This window comes from Ictidomys tridecemlineatus, chromosome 9 (assembly GCF_052094955.1).
Source record: "Ictidomys tridecemlineatus isolate mIctTri1 chromosome 9, mIctTri1.hap1, whole genome shotgun sequence".
In the NCBI taxonomy this organism is placed as follows: Eukaryota; Metazoa; Chordata; class Mammalia; order Rodentia; family Sciuridae; genus Ictidomys; species Ictidomys tridecemlineatus.
In genome coordinates this window covers 36,823,042-36,837,998 of record NC_135485.1, presented here as the reverse complement: position 1 = coordinate 36,837,998, position 14,957 = coordinate 36,823,042, and the positions used below count along the sequence as shown (strand labels likewise).

Sequence of the window (14,957 nt, the reverse complement as noted above, 5' to 3'; positions counted from 1 at the left end):
ATAATTCATTTGTTTTATAATGCATAAGATATAATTTCAGTTACTGTCAAATGATACAGTACTTTAGTAGGCACAAAATTCTCAGGAGTAGGATAGTGACCCTATGGAATCCATATTTTATTTTATTTACACATTCAGTTGTGAAAGGATTCTGGAGACTGATTTCTTACAAACATTAATGGTCTATTTTTACAGACTGGATGCTCATATATATTCTGTAATTAGTGAGTTTCCCTATAAAACGGATCTACCTGAGAGGCTGAATTATAATCAAAGTTTGTTAGCTTAATAGCAGAAACCTAGCCATATGTGAAGCAACTCATTCTTGTTCGACATTTGACACATTAAATAGACCACTTAGTTAAGAAGGAGGAAAGTTTTGTAACTTGTTCTAGGTAACACAGCTAGCAAGTAGAAGAACTGAGATTTGAGCCAAAGTTCCTCTAAAAGTCCAAGGCTGATACTTCTGACAATAAACTAAACTACCTTTCACTGTAGGTGACAATAATGTATAATTCTTATCTCACTGCTTAGCATGTAACACTTCCTATTCATCCTTTTTAAAAATAAGAATATGGTGGCATGTGTGCCTCTACTCCCAGCTACTTGGGAGGCTGAGGCAGGCGGATCACTTGAGCCCCAGGCAGGAGGATCACTTGGGGTCAGGCTGGACAACATGTAAGACAGAGTTTCTTAGGAAAGAAAGAGAGGGGAAGAGAGAGAGAAGGGGGGGAGGGAGAGAGGAAGGGAAGGAGGGAGAGTGAAAGAACAACAGTATGTTTAAAATTTTGGCACATTTCACTTATTTTAGCTTAAATTGAAACCTCCGCTAAATGGATATATATTGACTTAATTTATTGATTCCTATTAGTTGTTTTGGGGACACAGTTTGATAGAAATTGATGGTCATCTTAGAAAAGAGCACATTCATGGGTTTATCAGATTATGCTATAATAGCCTCAGTCCTTAACCCCCAAACTCTGCCAATGAAATTGTAATAGACCTTTGGTACTCAAAGGGCTGTAGAGAGTAGTTCTGTTTTTCTCTTTTATTATATTGCTACCCATAGGGTTCTACATCCTTCAGTTCTTCCTGGTTGAACATTTTTTAAAAAGTAAGTATAAGAATGATTCATTCATTCCAATGAATGTTACTGAGGCACTGACATGCACAACTCTTTATTTTCCAAATCTCCCTCTGCCCTAAAACTGCTCTTCTTGGTGTCCTTCTCATTTCATTATATCAACACCCATTTTTTAACTACTTTAGGTAAAATATATATACACATACATACAATCATCCTTGAACCCACTCTTTTATTCACACCTACAACCAATCCATTAGCAAATCTTACTAACTCTGGCTTTCTGGCTTTTTCTTACCATCCCACTTTCCCCCATATTACTTCTACCAACCTGGTCTGAACTACTGTAACCTCTCACTGAATTACTGTAATAGGCTTCTAACCGTTGTTGGCATGATCTGGCTTCTAAGACCTTAACTCCCTCTTCTTGCTTCTTCTAAGTTAGCGACACTGGCTTTCCTGTTCTTTAAAAACATCCACATAGCTCTGACTTTGCACACATTTTCTTGTCAAACAGGCTCTTTCCCTGGAAGTGGTTGTGGCTAGTTCTCTCCCAATTTTCCAGTCTCTGCTTCACAAGGCCTTCCCTAAATACCCCACCTAATACAGTTCTGTCTCACCTCATATCATTTTTAGCCCATTGCTAATTTATGTGGGCTCTTGGGCAGAGAGAGAGAAAAAGGACACTTGGTAGAGGAAGAACCAGTTCTAGGAGCATGACCAGGAGTATTTGTCCCTTTGGTCAGATGAACAAAATCTCCAGCATAGCATTTAACAGATCAATTAGAACAGAAACAGAATTAATTTAAAAGCCACTGGATTCAAAGACTTATACAATCTGCTATCCATATCACTAATAGGTAGACTGTTTGACCAAAGAGAAATATTCTGAACCCAAATATTTAATGATTGCCATGGACTTACTTTTCAAAGACTTGACTGAAAACCTGCACATTGCTTCCCAGGAAAATCATCATATATTTAATTAGAGAGCTCAACCCTGGGTATATCACTTGTCTTCTCTGAGAGGCGAAGGGCACCCACACTCTGCCTGTGGTATGCACACTTTTCTGTCAAAACAAACAAACAAACAAACAACAACAACAACAAAAATCTTTGCTTATTTTCAGCAGGTAAAGTCAAGAACTCACTGGGGTGTTGAGGTTCCATTCTTCTCTTTGGAGGATCACCTGGAACCCCTGTCCAGTGATAGTACCTTGTATTGCTGTTTATCATAGCCCTGATCACCATCTAACTTCTTATATGTTTACTGCTTTGTATATTGTATTTCTCACTCCATTAGAATGAAAGTCTATGAAGACAAAAACTTAGTATTATTAACTGTTGGCTCCCCAATGCTGAACAGAGAGCCTTGGCACCGAATCAATAGTTGTGGAATGGGTGACAATGCATGGCATTGAGCCATCAGCTCAGGTACACTATAGACAAGTAAAGGCTGACACAGACACAGACCCTAAAACTCATAATTCTTACAGGGAAGATAGTCATTAAACAATTGATTGGTTAAATTAAATAACCTTTAATTATGGTTATAAACACAGAGGAGATGTCATTGAGCTCTCTGGCTGAAGGTCTCAGTGTGTTGGCAGGCAGACTATCAAATATTTAATAACTTAAGGCCAAGATCTAGAATCTCTCAAATCATAAAATTCTGAAATAAAAATACAAAGAATCAATGTTGTGTAAATGTGCAAGCATCTGTAGTTAGAGGTACTTTACATGGGATTATAAAGATTTAGAGGGAGCTGACAAAGCAAGACAGGGAACCAGATTAAAAGTAGCCTATTAAATAAATAATCCAATATGATTATGTTCTATCAATCAAGGTTACTGCAGGTCCCAGGAAAGAAATCCAGTGATCAGTGGACTGGGTCAAGCTAATCACCCATTGGAGGGGGAAACAAAGCTGAATAAGAACAAAGTGCAATACTTGTACCCTTTTGATTTTGGGTAAATTAAAAACAATATCCTAGGACATGTGTTTTATATATGCAGAAAAAATCCTATTTCCCTTCAATTTCAGCAAAAGGTAAATTCCCCCTCTCAAAGTCTTTCATTTTTGTTCCTTTCTTTCCCCAGTTTTAGAGTTCCTTGTTTGTGGTCCTCCAGCTTTTTATCACACTGTATCATAGTCATTTCCTTCGTGGCCTGTCTCCCCCTCTGCATAGTCTCTGAGGAAAGGACTTATGTGCTCTAAGACCTTAGGACAGTTCCTACACATTCTATGTGCTCAGGAATTATGTGTCGAATGAACGAACAAATACTTGAATGAATTTTACAACTTTATGAAGGGCTATTATTTTGCATTGTTAAGGACTTGACACACATAAAACACAGGTTTCATTGAAAATTTCAAATGGATTATTTCATTTTCCTAGAATAGTATAACTTATTTAGAAACAAGTTATATAAATAATGACTATGTATCTTTACATTTTATAAATATATCTTCACTAATATACATATTAAGTTGGTTACTTTGTCACATGCATCTAACTATCAAAAGTCCAGTTGAAACATATTGGGTACAGACGTCCAAGCAATAGGCTACAAGACTCCAGTTTAGGTGCCATCCAAGGGCTTAGAGGTGAGGAAAAGGAAGCTAGGGCACATTTCTTAGATTTTCTCTTATATACCAAAAGTGTGTGATTGATATGCCATAATGTTACTCCATTTATCTTCACAAAAACCCAATAGACTAGGAATTATATTTCCATTTCACACTGAGAAACTGATGCATAGAAAGGTGATGTCATTTTCTCAAACCACACAACTAATATCCATTATCCCAAGAATCAGTAATTTTCAATTTATCCTTAATTAGTTCTAGTTTTGGAGAGGGAAAGTTGCATGAATGAAGTATGAGAGCTAGTAAAGGAAGAAGCATTTGAAATAAATAAATGAGTTGTTCTCAATATATAAGGCTGTGTGTGTGTGTGTGTGTGTGTGTGTGTGTGTGTGTGTGTGTGTGTGTTCATTGGGGAAGAGCTGTTTTGTAGTGACAAGTTCTACAAAATTTCATGATCTCAACCAGGATTTATGTTGACAGGAGGAGGGAAAGTTTACTAGAATTACTGCTCCAGCCATTTTATTTAACTCATTAAAATAATTTTTTAAAAGTTTTGAGTGAAGGGCAAATCATGAGAAAGCGAATGTTCTGTGGCTGTATGTGGGGCTAGAGTCTTGTTGTCTTGTTTTAATTTAGGGGTATGTGTTTTAGTTCATCTTCTATGTATGAGGGAGGACTAGAAAAAGTTTTCTCTTACTCTAGTGTACTTCCTCATCAGAAAATATATTTTCAACTTTCAAAAGAAACCAAGAAAATGGTGCAAAAAATATTGTAAAATGATAATATACTGTGACATTTGTCTTTTAGAAATTGTAATATTCACTTACCAAGCATTTACCATGCTTTAGGAACTGTAATAAAATCTTCACTCTGCTACATCTTCTTTTACTCTTCACAATAAGCCTACGAGGTGTTATCATACCCATTTCTTGGAAACTGAGGACTTTGTCATGTCCCAAATCCCAGTGTTAGTAAATACAGCTTTAAGCTCAGACCCATGACTCCAAAACCTGTATACAAATCCAGAATGGTGTCACAGAAAATTCCTCCAAATGGGGTAGCAATAGTTGGCATAAGAGGCTGAGGTAAAAGGAACATTGGATTGAGAACAAAAGGGTATTCCACTTTTGACAACAGGTAGTCATCTTCTGAAAACCCTAACTCCCCAAGAAGCAATAGCAAGCTGAAAATATTAAGGAGGTCCACAGAGGGCCTGAGTACTTTCAAATTGGGTGACTAAGAAACATTAAAATACTTTGAGGAAAAATTTGCTTAGATGTGGGAGACATAAAACTATTGTAAAAAGTAACAATGATAACTATTTTTTTTTGCATTCATGTACAGGTAATGTGCTGAGGCACATTCAAGTTATACAGTTATATAGTTGGTGAAAAGCAGCAATGCCTTAACCAGAACAGTATTCTTTGCTGTCACTATTAAAGGCACATTGCTGAAATTGGTGACTTAACCTAATAATCATGTTTTCACCTTCCAAATGACAAAAGCAATATGGCACTATGGAGTCAGAGAGACCCAGGTGTAGGGATGTCAGATAAAAACCAGCTTACCCAGTTAAATTTTAATTTCAGATAAACAACAATTTTTAGTATGTTTATCTCATACAATATTTGAGATATATTTATAGGGATATAATGCTGTATTTTTATTTGTTAAATCTAGGTGTGAATCCAGCTGGTATAATACCAGTAGTTGTGACCCTAGGCAAATTACTTTATCTCCCAGCCTTCATTTCCTCCTCCATAAATGAAAGTAAAGTATGTGCTTCACAGGATTGTTTTAGGGTTTAAAGTATTTATTTAACACTAAGAAAGGTAAATAATTTCTCTCCACATGTTTATTCATTTCTTATTTTACTTTATACCTGTAATGTTTATTACTGTTTTGTGCTTTTCAAAATGTTTACAATTAATTTCATAGAGGTATGCTTAAGATATTGCCATGTTATTCAAAGAAGGCAAAGGGCTTATTTTCCTAAGTAGATTATACATAGCTTTTCTTAGAAAGGAGTGGAATATAAAAGGACTGACACAATTACATTTTAACATAAAGTTAAATTGTGACATGAGTTTTTGCATTGATTAGTTTAAGGAAGTTAAAACAGAAAGGGATTTATAAAAAATGCCCATACAATCTGTTTACTGAGTATATGCTTAAGTACAAAGTTGCAAATAAAATAAAATTTAAATGTTATCTTTGGTAAAATGTTGATCAGTGAGTTGAAAGTAATTAATAAAATGCAAACAATAGTGATTTAACTTTATGGAGTCTAAAAAAGAATATAGATTCTTTTAACATTATATTCCCAATTTAGAGTCATACAAATGAGAATATACTTCAATCTAGAAATCTAATTTCTAAGAAAATACTAAATAACCATAGACATAATGGCTTAAGAATAAGGGTTGGGGTTGTGGCTCAGTGGTAGAGCCTGTGTGAGGCACTGGGTTCAATTTTCAGCACTTCATATAAATAAATAAAATAAAAGTCCATCAACAACTAAAAATATACATATCTTAAAAATTGGGCTGGGGCTGTAGCTCAGTGGTAGAGTGTGAGGCACGGGGTTCGATCCTCAGCACCACATAAAAATAAATAAATAAAGATGTTTTTAAAAAATCAGAACATTCATTTTTAAACTCTTTAAAAAAAAGTTCAATGACAGGGAAATCAGTAAATAAATTATGCGATAATGGAATGATACAATATTAATGTAATCTTTAACAAGTTAGTTTAGATAGATATTAATTAATATAAAATTATTATAATATTAAATAAAAATCAAAGTGATTTTATTTTAAAAATATAGTGTTGGATACAACCAAAATGTTAATATTGATTGTCTCAAGTGATAAAAATGTTTCAGTTTTATTTTCATTTTTGAATACAAAATTATACATAGCATGTTTTATGGTATAATTAGAAGAAGAAAATATTTTTTAAATTCTGGAATACCCTCCTAAATTTTTTTTCCAGGCATCTTGGGATATTTCCTCTTTTGAGAACCTCCTATCCCACTGGGAGCTGAAGCCATTTAACTAAGGCAATAAATGTCACTTGATTGTTCAGTGGCTAGTTATTCAGCAGGACAAATACTGAAAGTAATGGAGAATGATGTGTTTGGGGAGTTAATAGATCAAAATAAAAGCAATTTTGATAAAAGGTGATAGCATTTATTTCATGCCCTTTTGATTTTTGGTCATAAACAAAAGCTTTGTGAATATTATAGAATGCCAGATGTTGCATGAAGAATTCTCAGGGAAATTTTTTACTTTGAGCTCATAGATGACATTTTGTGATGGTTTTTGTACATTGAAGTATGAATTATTCTTTTAGACAAGCTCAGACTTAATTCTCATCCAGATATTTTAAAATATGCAGTTCTTCTACAAAATACACAATTAAAAGGTCAATGAATAACTAAAGGCACCCCCAGTTTGTATTTTAATAGTTTTAAATATGATAGTACTAAACTTGAAAATTAAATCATATTTTTTAAAAACCTAGACAATTTTTAAAAAATTGTAAGCCTGGGAAAAATTTGGCATTTTAATTTTAGTAAATTTCACTAGGTAATATTACCTTTGGTTTACTTTTGAATTTGCTAAGAGGTGTGGCTAAGAGTTGTGGCTTGGAGAAACCCCCTTTTATCTCTAATTCTCATACATATTAATGAACTCAGGTTCAACAAAGGATAATGATGATTTGGTTGCTGTTATTTTCATCCACATATAAATCCCCAAATCCAATACAAGTCACGAAAATCCTCCTTAGTCAATGCCACGGAACTATTTTTTTTTTCACCCCTCTAGAAATGAATAAGAAACTTAGTCATTTGTGCCTGTTTAAGGAAAGGAAAAAAAATCAGCATGTTTACTATTTCAAAGAAATTTAGGCCTGGATTTTGACAATGTCAAGATTTCCAGTAGATCCCTGTCTGTTTTGGATATAGCACTGATTTCTACTGGAAAGGACACAGGTACCAGACTTAAACAACCAAAGGTAAGAACTCATTGGTACAGTTATATTTTCACATATGCTTACACCTCTGTTTTAATTTACTAAAGTATCAGATTTTGCTTTGTTTTCCATGTTGGATGCTTTTCAGGTACAGCTGACAATTGCATCTTTATTGATTCTCTGCATTTTTGACAGATAAGCAAATATTAAATTACAATTTAGTTAAAAATAACAATGAATAAAAGCCTTGCAGTATGATTTTGCTAAACCAAATGTGACCACAGAGTAACACTACCTGAGTTTGGCAAATTTAAATTTCATTTTTATAGGTCAAAAGTAATAAATTTGGCAGATGTATCTTTCCTCAAAGGAAATAAATGTTTTTTTTCATTTTCCTCAAAATAATTTAAGATAGAAAAACATCAAATTCACATAAATGGTAATAAAGAATTAACTTCTAAAATATGAGCTCCAACTCATTGGAAACTCAAGTTTTACGTACTTTAAAGCATTTTTATAACAATCTACATAGCCTGCTTTAAAAAATGAATAAGTGACCTGAAGAGATGAAATGGCTCACCCAAGACAACAAAGTATTATGACAGGACTAGAATTTCTACCACTTTGCCTTCTTAACTCTTCTGGATAGACATTTGTATTTTAATTAGACTTCAAATAGCTACTATTACCTACTGTTTATGTTTTATTTTTATAAATTAAAAAACTGTTATTTTTATTGTGTGATGTTTATATGTTTTCAAATATTAGTGATTTCATTATTTAGAAAATTAGACACTGTTAAATTAAAATTTTAAAATGTTCCTATTAATACAGATTCATCTTATGATTGGCTTTTTATATTTTGTCCTTTTGGTTTATAGATACCATAATCAATTTGTTCTACTACTTTGGTTCTTTCTCTCAGCCAACATCCACCAGCATCACTCACTCTGGTTTGATCAAACCAGGAGATAAAAAAGAGTAGGGTATGAAGCAAATGGTTGTAAATGTAATTGAAAGGCCTAATCCTTAGCTACTGTACCTTATATCCCATGGGGGGGGGACACCCTTTTCCCTTCACTCCAGAAAAATTTACAAATATCAATCATAAAAATGATCTCAAAAAGTGCACACAAGTTAACTTCTATGGTCATGGTTAAAGTTAGAAATGAATGAGGAAATGTAAATTAAAGAGAGTATTTCTTAGAAATGATTTTTTAAAAAGGAAAAGAAACCTCAACAACTCTTTCATTGAAGATAATGAGAAAACAACTGTTGTGGATTTTTCTCTTTTTCAAGGAGGTAATTTTTTTAAGCTATGGAGTTAACACGTGCCAAAAGTGAAAAGTCTGGATAAAATAGATTATTTTATAGAAAAACAAATGGCTAAATTTAATTAAAAATCAAAAGAGAAATTGACTAAAAAATAAAATAGAAAACATTTTTTAAAAATGTGTAAGATCTGCCAAAAAAGTCACTATATCCTAAATATTTTTTTCTTAATAATTTATTCAACAAGTATTTATTTAATACCTACTCCAATGCCAGACATTTTTCTGACAGAAACTCCTTTGTTCCCTACTGCATCCCCATCAACATGACAAGGGAGCCAATCTGAATATTACAGCCATGGCATTGGGTGATAATGTGTGACTGGGCTGCTGTAGTTTAAGTTGTGGGTGTGGTCTTAACCAGATTTTCCCAGCCAATCCTTCCCTCTCCTTTCCAATCTCCTGAAAGGAGAAATAAATGTGCCTTCCAATCAGCAGACAACCATTGTGCCAAGATTTTGAACTATACTAATGTAGGTTCTCTACGTCGGAATGAATGCTGTCAGTTACAACTAACAATTCCCAAATATCAAAGTACAAATCAACTTGAGCTTAAACAATTCATATGAAGTTGATGAAAAATAATTAATAAAACTTAGCATCTATTCTTGATAAAATGAGAAATTAAAATAAAACTTCCTTAACACAATAGGAAAATTTATCTGAAAGAAATGGGTAAAAATAGAAGGAATTCTAGATGCTAAAAGAAGACAAAAAGTGCCATTATATTATTTATTATTTAACATTGTTCTATAAGATATATGTATATCTTGAAAAGATAAAATTATCTTTACCTATGGATGATTGTCTACTTAGAAAACTCAATTGAATCAATTAAAAAAATTATAACTGATAAGAAAGTCAGTAAGATGATATGCTACAAAATCAATTTATAAATTAATAGCTTTCCTATAGGCCAGCAGTAACTAGACAACGGAATAACAGATCTTACTGAGAAATGAGAAATTTAAATGAATAGAGTATATTTAATGAGAAATATGCATAGTGTACTTAATGAAAATTACACAGTAAATTTTTGAAAGCTATTAAAAAGTGAGAAGATATACCTTATAATATGATAACAAATTTAATATGTTGTTGATTTCACAAAATTAACCCATAAATTTAATAAAATTTCCTTTTAAAGCACATTTTGGGTTTTCTTGGAAACTTGATAAAATTATTCTAAAGGTCAATAATAAATGTACATATTGTTCTATAATATAATAAGAATAAATAGGAATAAAGTCATTTAAATGCAGTCATTAAAGTGATGATGACTAGATGTATATTTTTAATTGGACACACATGTAATATTTGTGCAATAAAATAAATAAAAGAATGAACAGAAATTTTTTGTTGCTTATTATGAGTATAGCACTGTATAAGATACTGAAGACAGAAAAACTGGAGCTCACTGGTGCCTGTCTCAAGTCTGGTGGAAGAGAGACTGACATAAGTGAATTATAATAAAATGAAGGTCACTGCACTGACGATAAGCTCTCTGTCCTCAGTGAGTACAGGGGAGGGACCAGAAGCACTCAGTCCATCCCAAGTCCAGCTGGGTTGGTCTACTAGAAATGTCATAAAAAGATAGTCACATCCAATCAGCTGCAGAACAAAAGAATTAAAAAATAATTATCTGTATTGAATATGTACAGACTTCTTTCTTATCATCAACAACTATTTACCTAACATTAACAATGTATTAGGATTATAAGTAACCTGGAGACAATTTAAAGCATAAGGGAGCATGTAAGGAGGTTATATGCCTATACTGCACCATCGACGGATGATAAGGTAGTTTACACACAGATATTTATTTCTCACTGTTCTGGAGGCCAGAAGTCCTTGGTTGAAGGGTCAACAGTTTTAGTTTCTTCTAAGGCCTCTCTCTTGACCTTCAGAAGGCCATCTTTCTGCTCTGTCTTCACATAGTCATTCCTCTGCATGCCCTCCTGTCTCTTTGCATGTCTGAATTTCTTCTTTTAAAGGCACCCATCATGCTGGGGATGGTGGCGTGTGCCTGTTATCCCAGTGGAGGATTGAAAGTTTGAGGCCAGCCTCAGCAATTTAGCAAGGCCCTAATGAACTTAGTGAAAGCCTGTATCAAAGTAAAAAAATGAAAAAAGGGGGTTGTGGCTAGTGATCAAGCACCCTGGGTTCAATCTCTGGTACCAAAACCAAAATAAATTTTAAAAGACACCAATCAGATTGGATTAGGCACATCCCATGACCTCATTTTAGTGTAATCTCCTCTTTAATCTCCAAATACAGATACACTGTGAGGTAGTAGAGTTTGGGGCTTCAATATATGAGTTATGAGGGGATACAATTTAGCTCATCAAAGCAGCCATTAGAAATAGCTATTCTTTTTTTCATTCTTCACCTTTTGTTCCATGATATTTCCTCTGCCAGGAAACTTCATTTTCCCCACTGTCCAGCAAACTTGTACTCATTCTTCAAGATCCAGTTACAAATCTCCTTTGGGAAGCTCTTTGTGATTCTCCCAAGGCTAACAGGATTGGCCTCTGCACACACATTATTATATTGGACTTTTTTATTGCTTACAGTTTTCTTTTATTGGCTTTTCTAGGGCTGAAAGTCTGTCTCATTCTATCTATTTCTTTTTCTTCTTTATACCTCAGCAACCTGCATGGTGTTGTTGTGATTGCAAATGCTCAACAAATGTGGAGAAGCAAAAATGTTAATTAGGTACAGGTTGGATTAGGTATTGTGTACAAATTATTCACAGTAAAAAATACGCTATTTTAAATGTGCTCCTTTGAGGATAAGTTATAAACTTATGAGAAACAGGAAAAAGTTATCCTACATGTTGGACTCACTGTGACCTACAAAATCTCTGTGGAATTAGTGTCCAGGAAACCTCACATGCTGGCTTCTAAGTGTTTGCCTTTTAGATATTTACTTGCCTTTTGAATCACCATCCAAAAGTGTGACAGTAATAAAAGAAGAGAAACAAAATAAGTCCCCTGCTCTGAAGAAGTTTGCAGAACGTTGGGGAAATGGAATGTATGCCTTTAAACATAGATGCAAGCATTTACCAGTCAGTAAATGCTTATAGCTTGTCTTAGGCTATTTTCTGATGCTATAATGCAATACCACAGACTGGATAATTTGTAAACAATAGAAGTTTATTTGATTCATGATTCTGGAGGCTGGAAAATTCAAAAGCACAGTGTTAGTATCTGATGAGGTCCTACAAGCTATATCATAACATGGCAGAAGGTGAGTGAGCAGGTTGGAGATAGAGAGTAAAAAAGTGAGCTGAACTCATTTTTTTTTTAAAATCAGGAATCATATCCTGCAAAAACTAACACTCCTTTGATATTGGCATCAATTCATTAATAAGCCATCATGGATAAATCACCTCTTAAAAGTCCCACCACTTAATACTGTAACAATGGAAATTAAATTTTAACATGAGTTTTGCAGGAGACATTTAAACCATAGTAGGGCCAAAGGAATAAATTAAAATTCAGGCACTATAGACAATGGATGGTGAAATCATAAAAGATTTTATGAAAGATGAATCCTTGAGCTACACTTTCAAAACACCTGTCATCATCATGAATATCTGGAACAATTTCATGGTGGAATAGATATTAGAGTGAGGTACCCTTATATACAAGAAAAGGAAATTTTTGGTTAATCTGAATTTATTCTTTTTTTTTTTCCATTACTGGGGATTGAACCAGGGCCTTGCACATGCTAGGTAAGAACTCTACCACTGAGCTACATCCCTAACCCTTTTTATTCTTTATTTTGAGACAGGGTCTTACTAAGTAGTCCTGGCTGATCTTGAACTTGCGGTTCTCTTGCCTCTGCCTCCTGAGTAGGTGGAATTACAGGCATGTGCCACCATGCTCAATTTAATTTACCATTTTTATGATCAAATTCAGAATTCAGAATACTTCTTGACCCAACAGAGGTGAAGAAGTAAGAAGTATGACACATTAAGCCCCCTAACATTGTGCAAAGTCTTTGCTATTACTCTTATCAAGTGACATACTAACATATTAATTTTAGAGAAAAATTTCTTTGATGATGAAGTATCTTGTGATGCCCCAGGGCCATAATTTATATATATGCTATAGTTTGGATCTTGAATGTCCCCAAAGGCCCATGTGTTAAAGGCTTGATTTCCAGGCTGGTATTTTGGGGAGGTAGTAGAACCTTGAAGAATTGGGCTCAGTAGGGGGATGTTAGGTCAGGGGTCTGTGCCTATGGAGTGGGTTGTTGCACCCTGGCCCCTAATTCATACTCTTTTGATTTCTGGCAATGAAGTGAGTAGTTTTGCTTCACCAAACACTTTTTGCCTTTGCCATCTGGCACTACCAGAGGCCAAAAAGGAATGGGTCCACCTGATCTTGACCTGAAACTATGAGCTAAAATAAACCTTTTTTCTTTATAAGTTGATTGTCATAGGTTTAGGTTATAGTAATTAAAGCTGACTAACACTAGACTATACAGAAATATATAAAATTAATATAATAATACTAATTATATTATAAACAATTCTTTATATTTATTTAACAAATTTACATATTCATAATTCTAGACACTGGATTATAGTAGTGAGCAAAACAGAAATTTTTCTCCTATTGTGCTGACATTTAAAACAATCTTCTATGTCACTTTGACTTCTTTTAAAATGTTCTGGCTAATAAAAGGCATATTGGAAGACAGATTAGCTTACTTAATGGCTTTGTTTATTTGTTTTTGATTGATTAGGATTTTCATTGTATGATGAATACTTTATAAATTTTCCTTAGATAGTTAAGACAATAATGATCATGATAATAATGATCTCCTTGGTGGAAGTGAAGAAAAATTTGGATTTCTTCCTACACTGAGAACAATTGACTCAAAAGCTTGACAGGTCCCTGTGTTTGTGTGGGCGTACATCACAACCGTGTGGTGTCAGCTCTGTTTTTGTTTTTCATGAGAATTACAGCTGGCTTCAGATCCTGTGGAGCTAATCATTATTTTCTTAATAGTTGCTTTGTCAATTTTGACTTCTCAAAGTGGTGGTTCAATGGGAGGAGTTAAAGAAAGATTATTTTAATCATGTTAGCTGTCTTGACTCTGTAAAAGTTGATGATTTTCTCTCTCCTCTCTCTCTCTCTCTCTCTCTCTCTCTCTCTCTCTCTCTCTCTCTCTCTCTCTCTCTCTCTCTCTCTCTCTCTCTCTCTCTCTCTCTCTCTTCTGATTTTGGAGATTCTATAATAATAGTATGTACTAACATTTGTATAACTCTTCATGGCTTTCAATAAATCTTTATATATATATCTCATTAGCTCTCCACAGAGACTCTTTACAGCTGACCAGGAAGATATGATCATTTCTGCTTTACAGAAGAGGAAACTGAAGCTCAGAAAGCTTTCTGCCAAGGTTTCACAGCAATTGGCTGAAGTGCTGGGAGCTAGAAATTAGGACCTTGCTGAGCAGGTGATTGCTGTTTTTCAGTTGCCTTCTCTGTTGCAGAGCAGGCAAAGCCTGTTCCAGAGTGTTACACAATTTCTTGAGCATTATTAAATATGAAGAAACAAACTTAGCTCTACCTTTAAATACTGGGATTGGGCAAAAACTGAAATATGGGATTGACTGATTAATCAAATTTTACCATGTTCTACAATAGATCTCCAGAACTTAATCCTCCTGTCTGACATTCTGTACCATGTCACCAACATGTATCTTTCCACCAATGGAAAATATTTTAGAGCAAAGTTGCTGACACAAATGATCTCTCCTGTTAAACAGAATCCTGCTTAAAAAATATACATTTCCTCATTAAAAAATAAGTAGGAGAAAATACAGATGAATGCTATGATAAAAGCAAAATCATCAATCATCCTTTCTGTGTACATATACACAATTTTTAAGTAGAATGCTATGACAATATAAATATTGCTTAGCAAAATGCTTTTTCTGCTTAACAATATATTGTGAA

At 33.9% G+C, this 14,957-nt stretch overlaps 1 protein-coding gene across 4 annotated transcripts in view; it reads left to right on the top strand.

The window, feature by feature from the left end:
* Window positions 1-14,957, top strand: part of Cnga1 (cyclic nucleotide gated channel subunit alpha 1) — a 74,117-nt gene that overhangs the window by 27,849 nt on the left and 31,311 nt on the right. Inside the window, exons 1-2 of one of the 4 annotated variants that reach the window (XM_078021261.1) lie at window positions 7,443-7,694; window positions 14,305-14,455. The exons of 1 other annotated variant lie outside the window; for it this stretch is intronic. The gene's annotated coding sequence lies outside the window, so the exon portion shown is untranslated. Of the gene's footprint in view, window positions 1-7,442; window positions 7,695-14,304; window positions 14,456-14,957 lie in introns of those variants that run through there. 2 more of the 4 variants (XM_005320043.4, XM_078021263.1) reach the window with 2 other exon arrangements.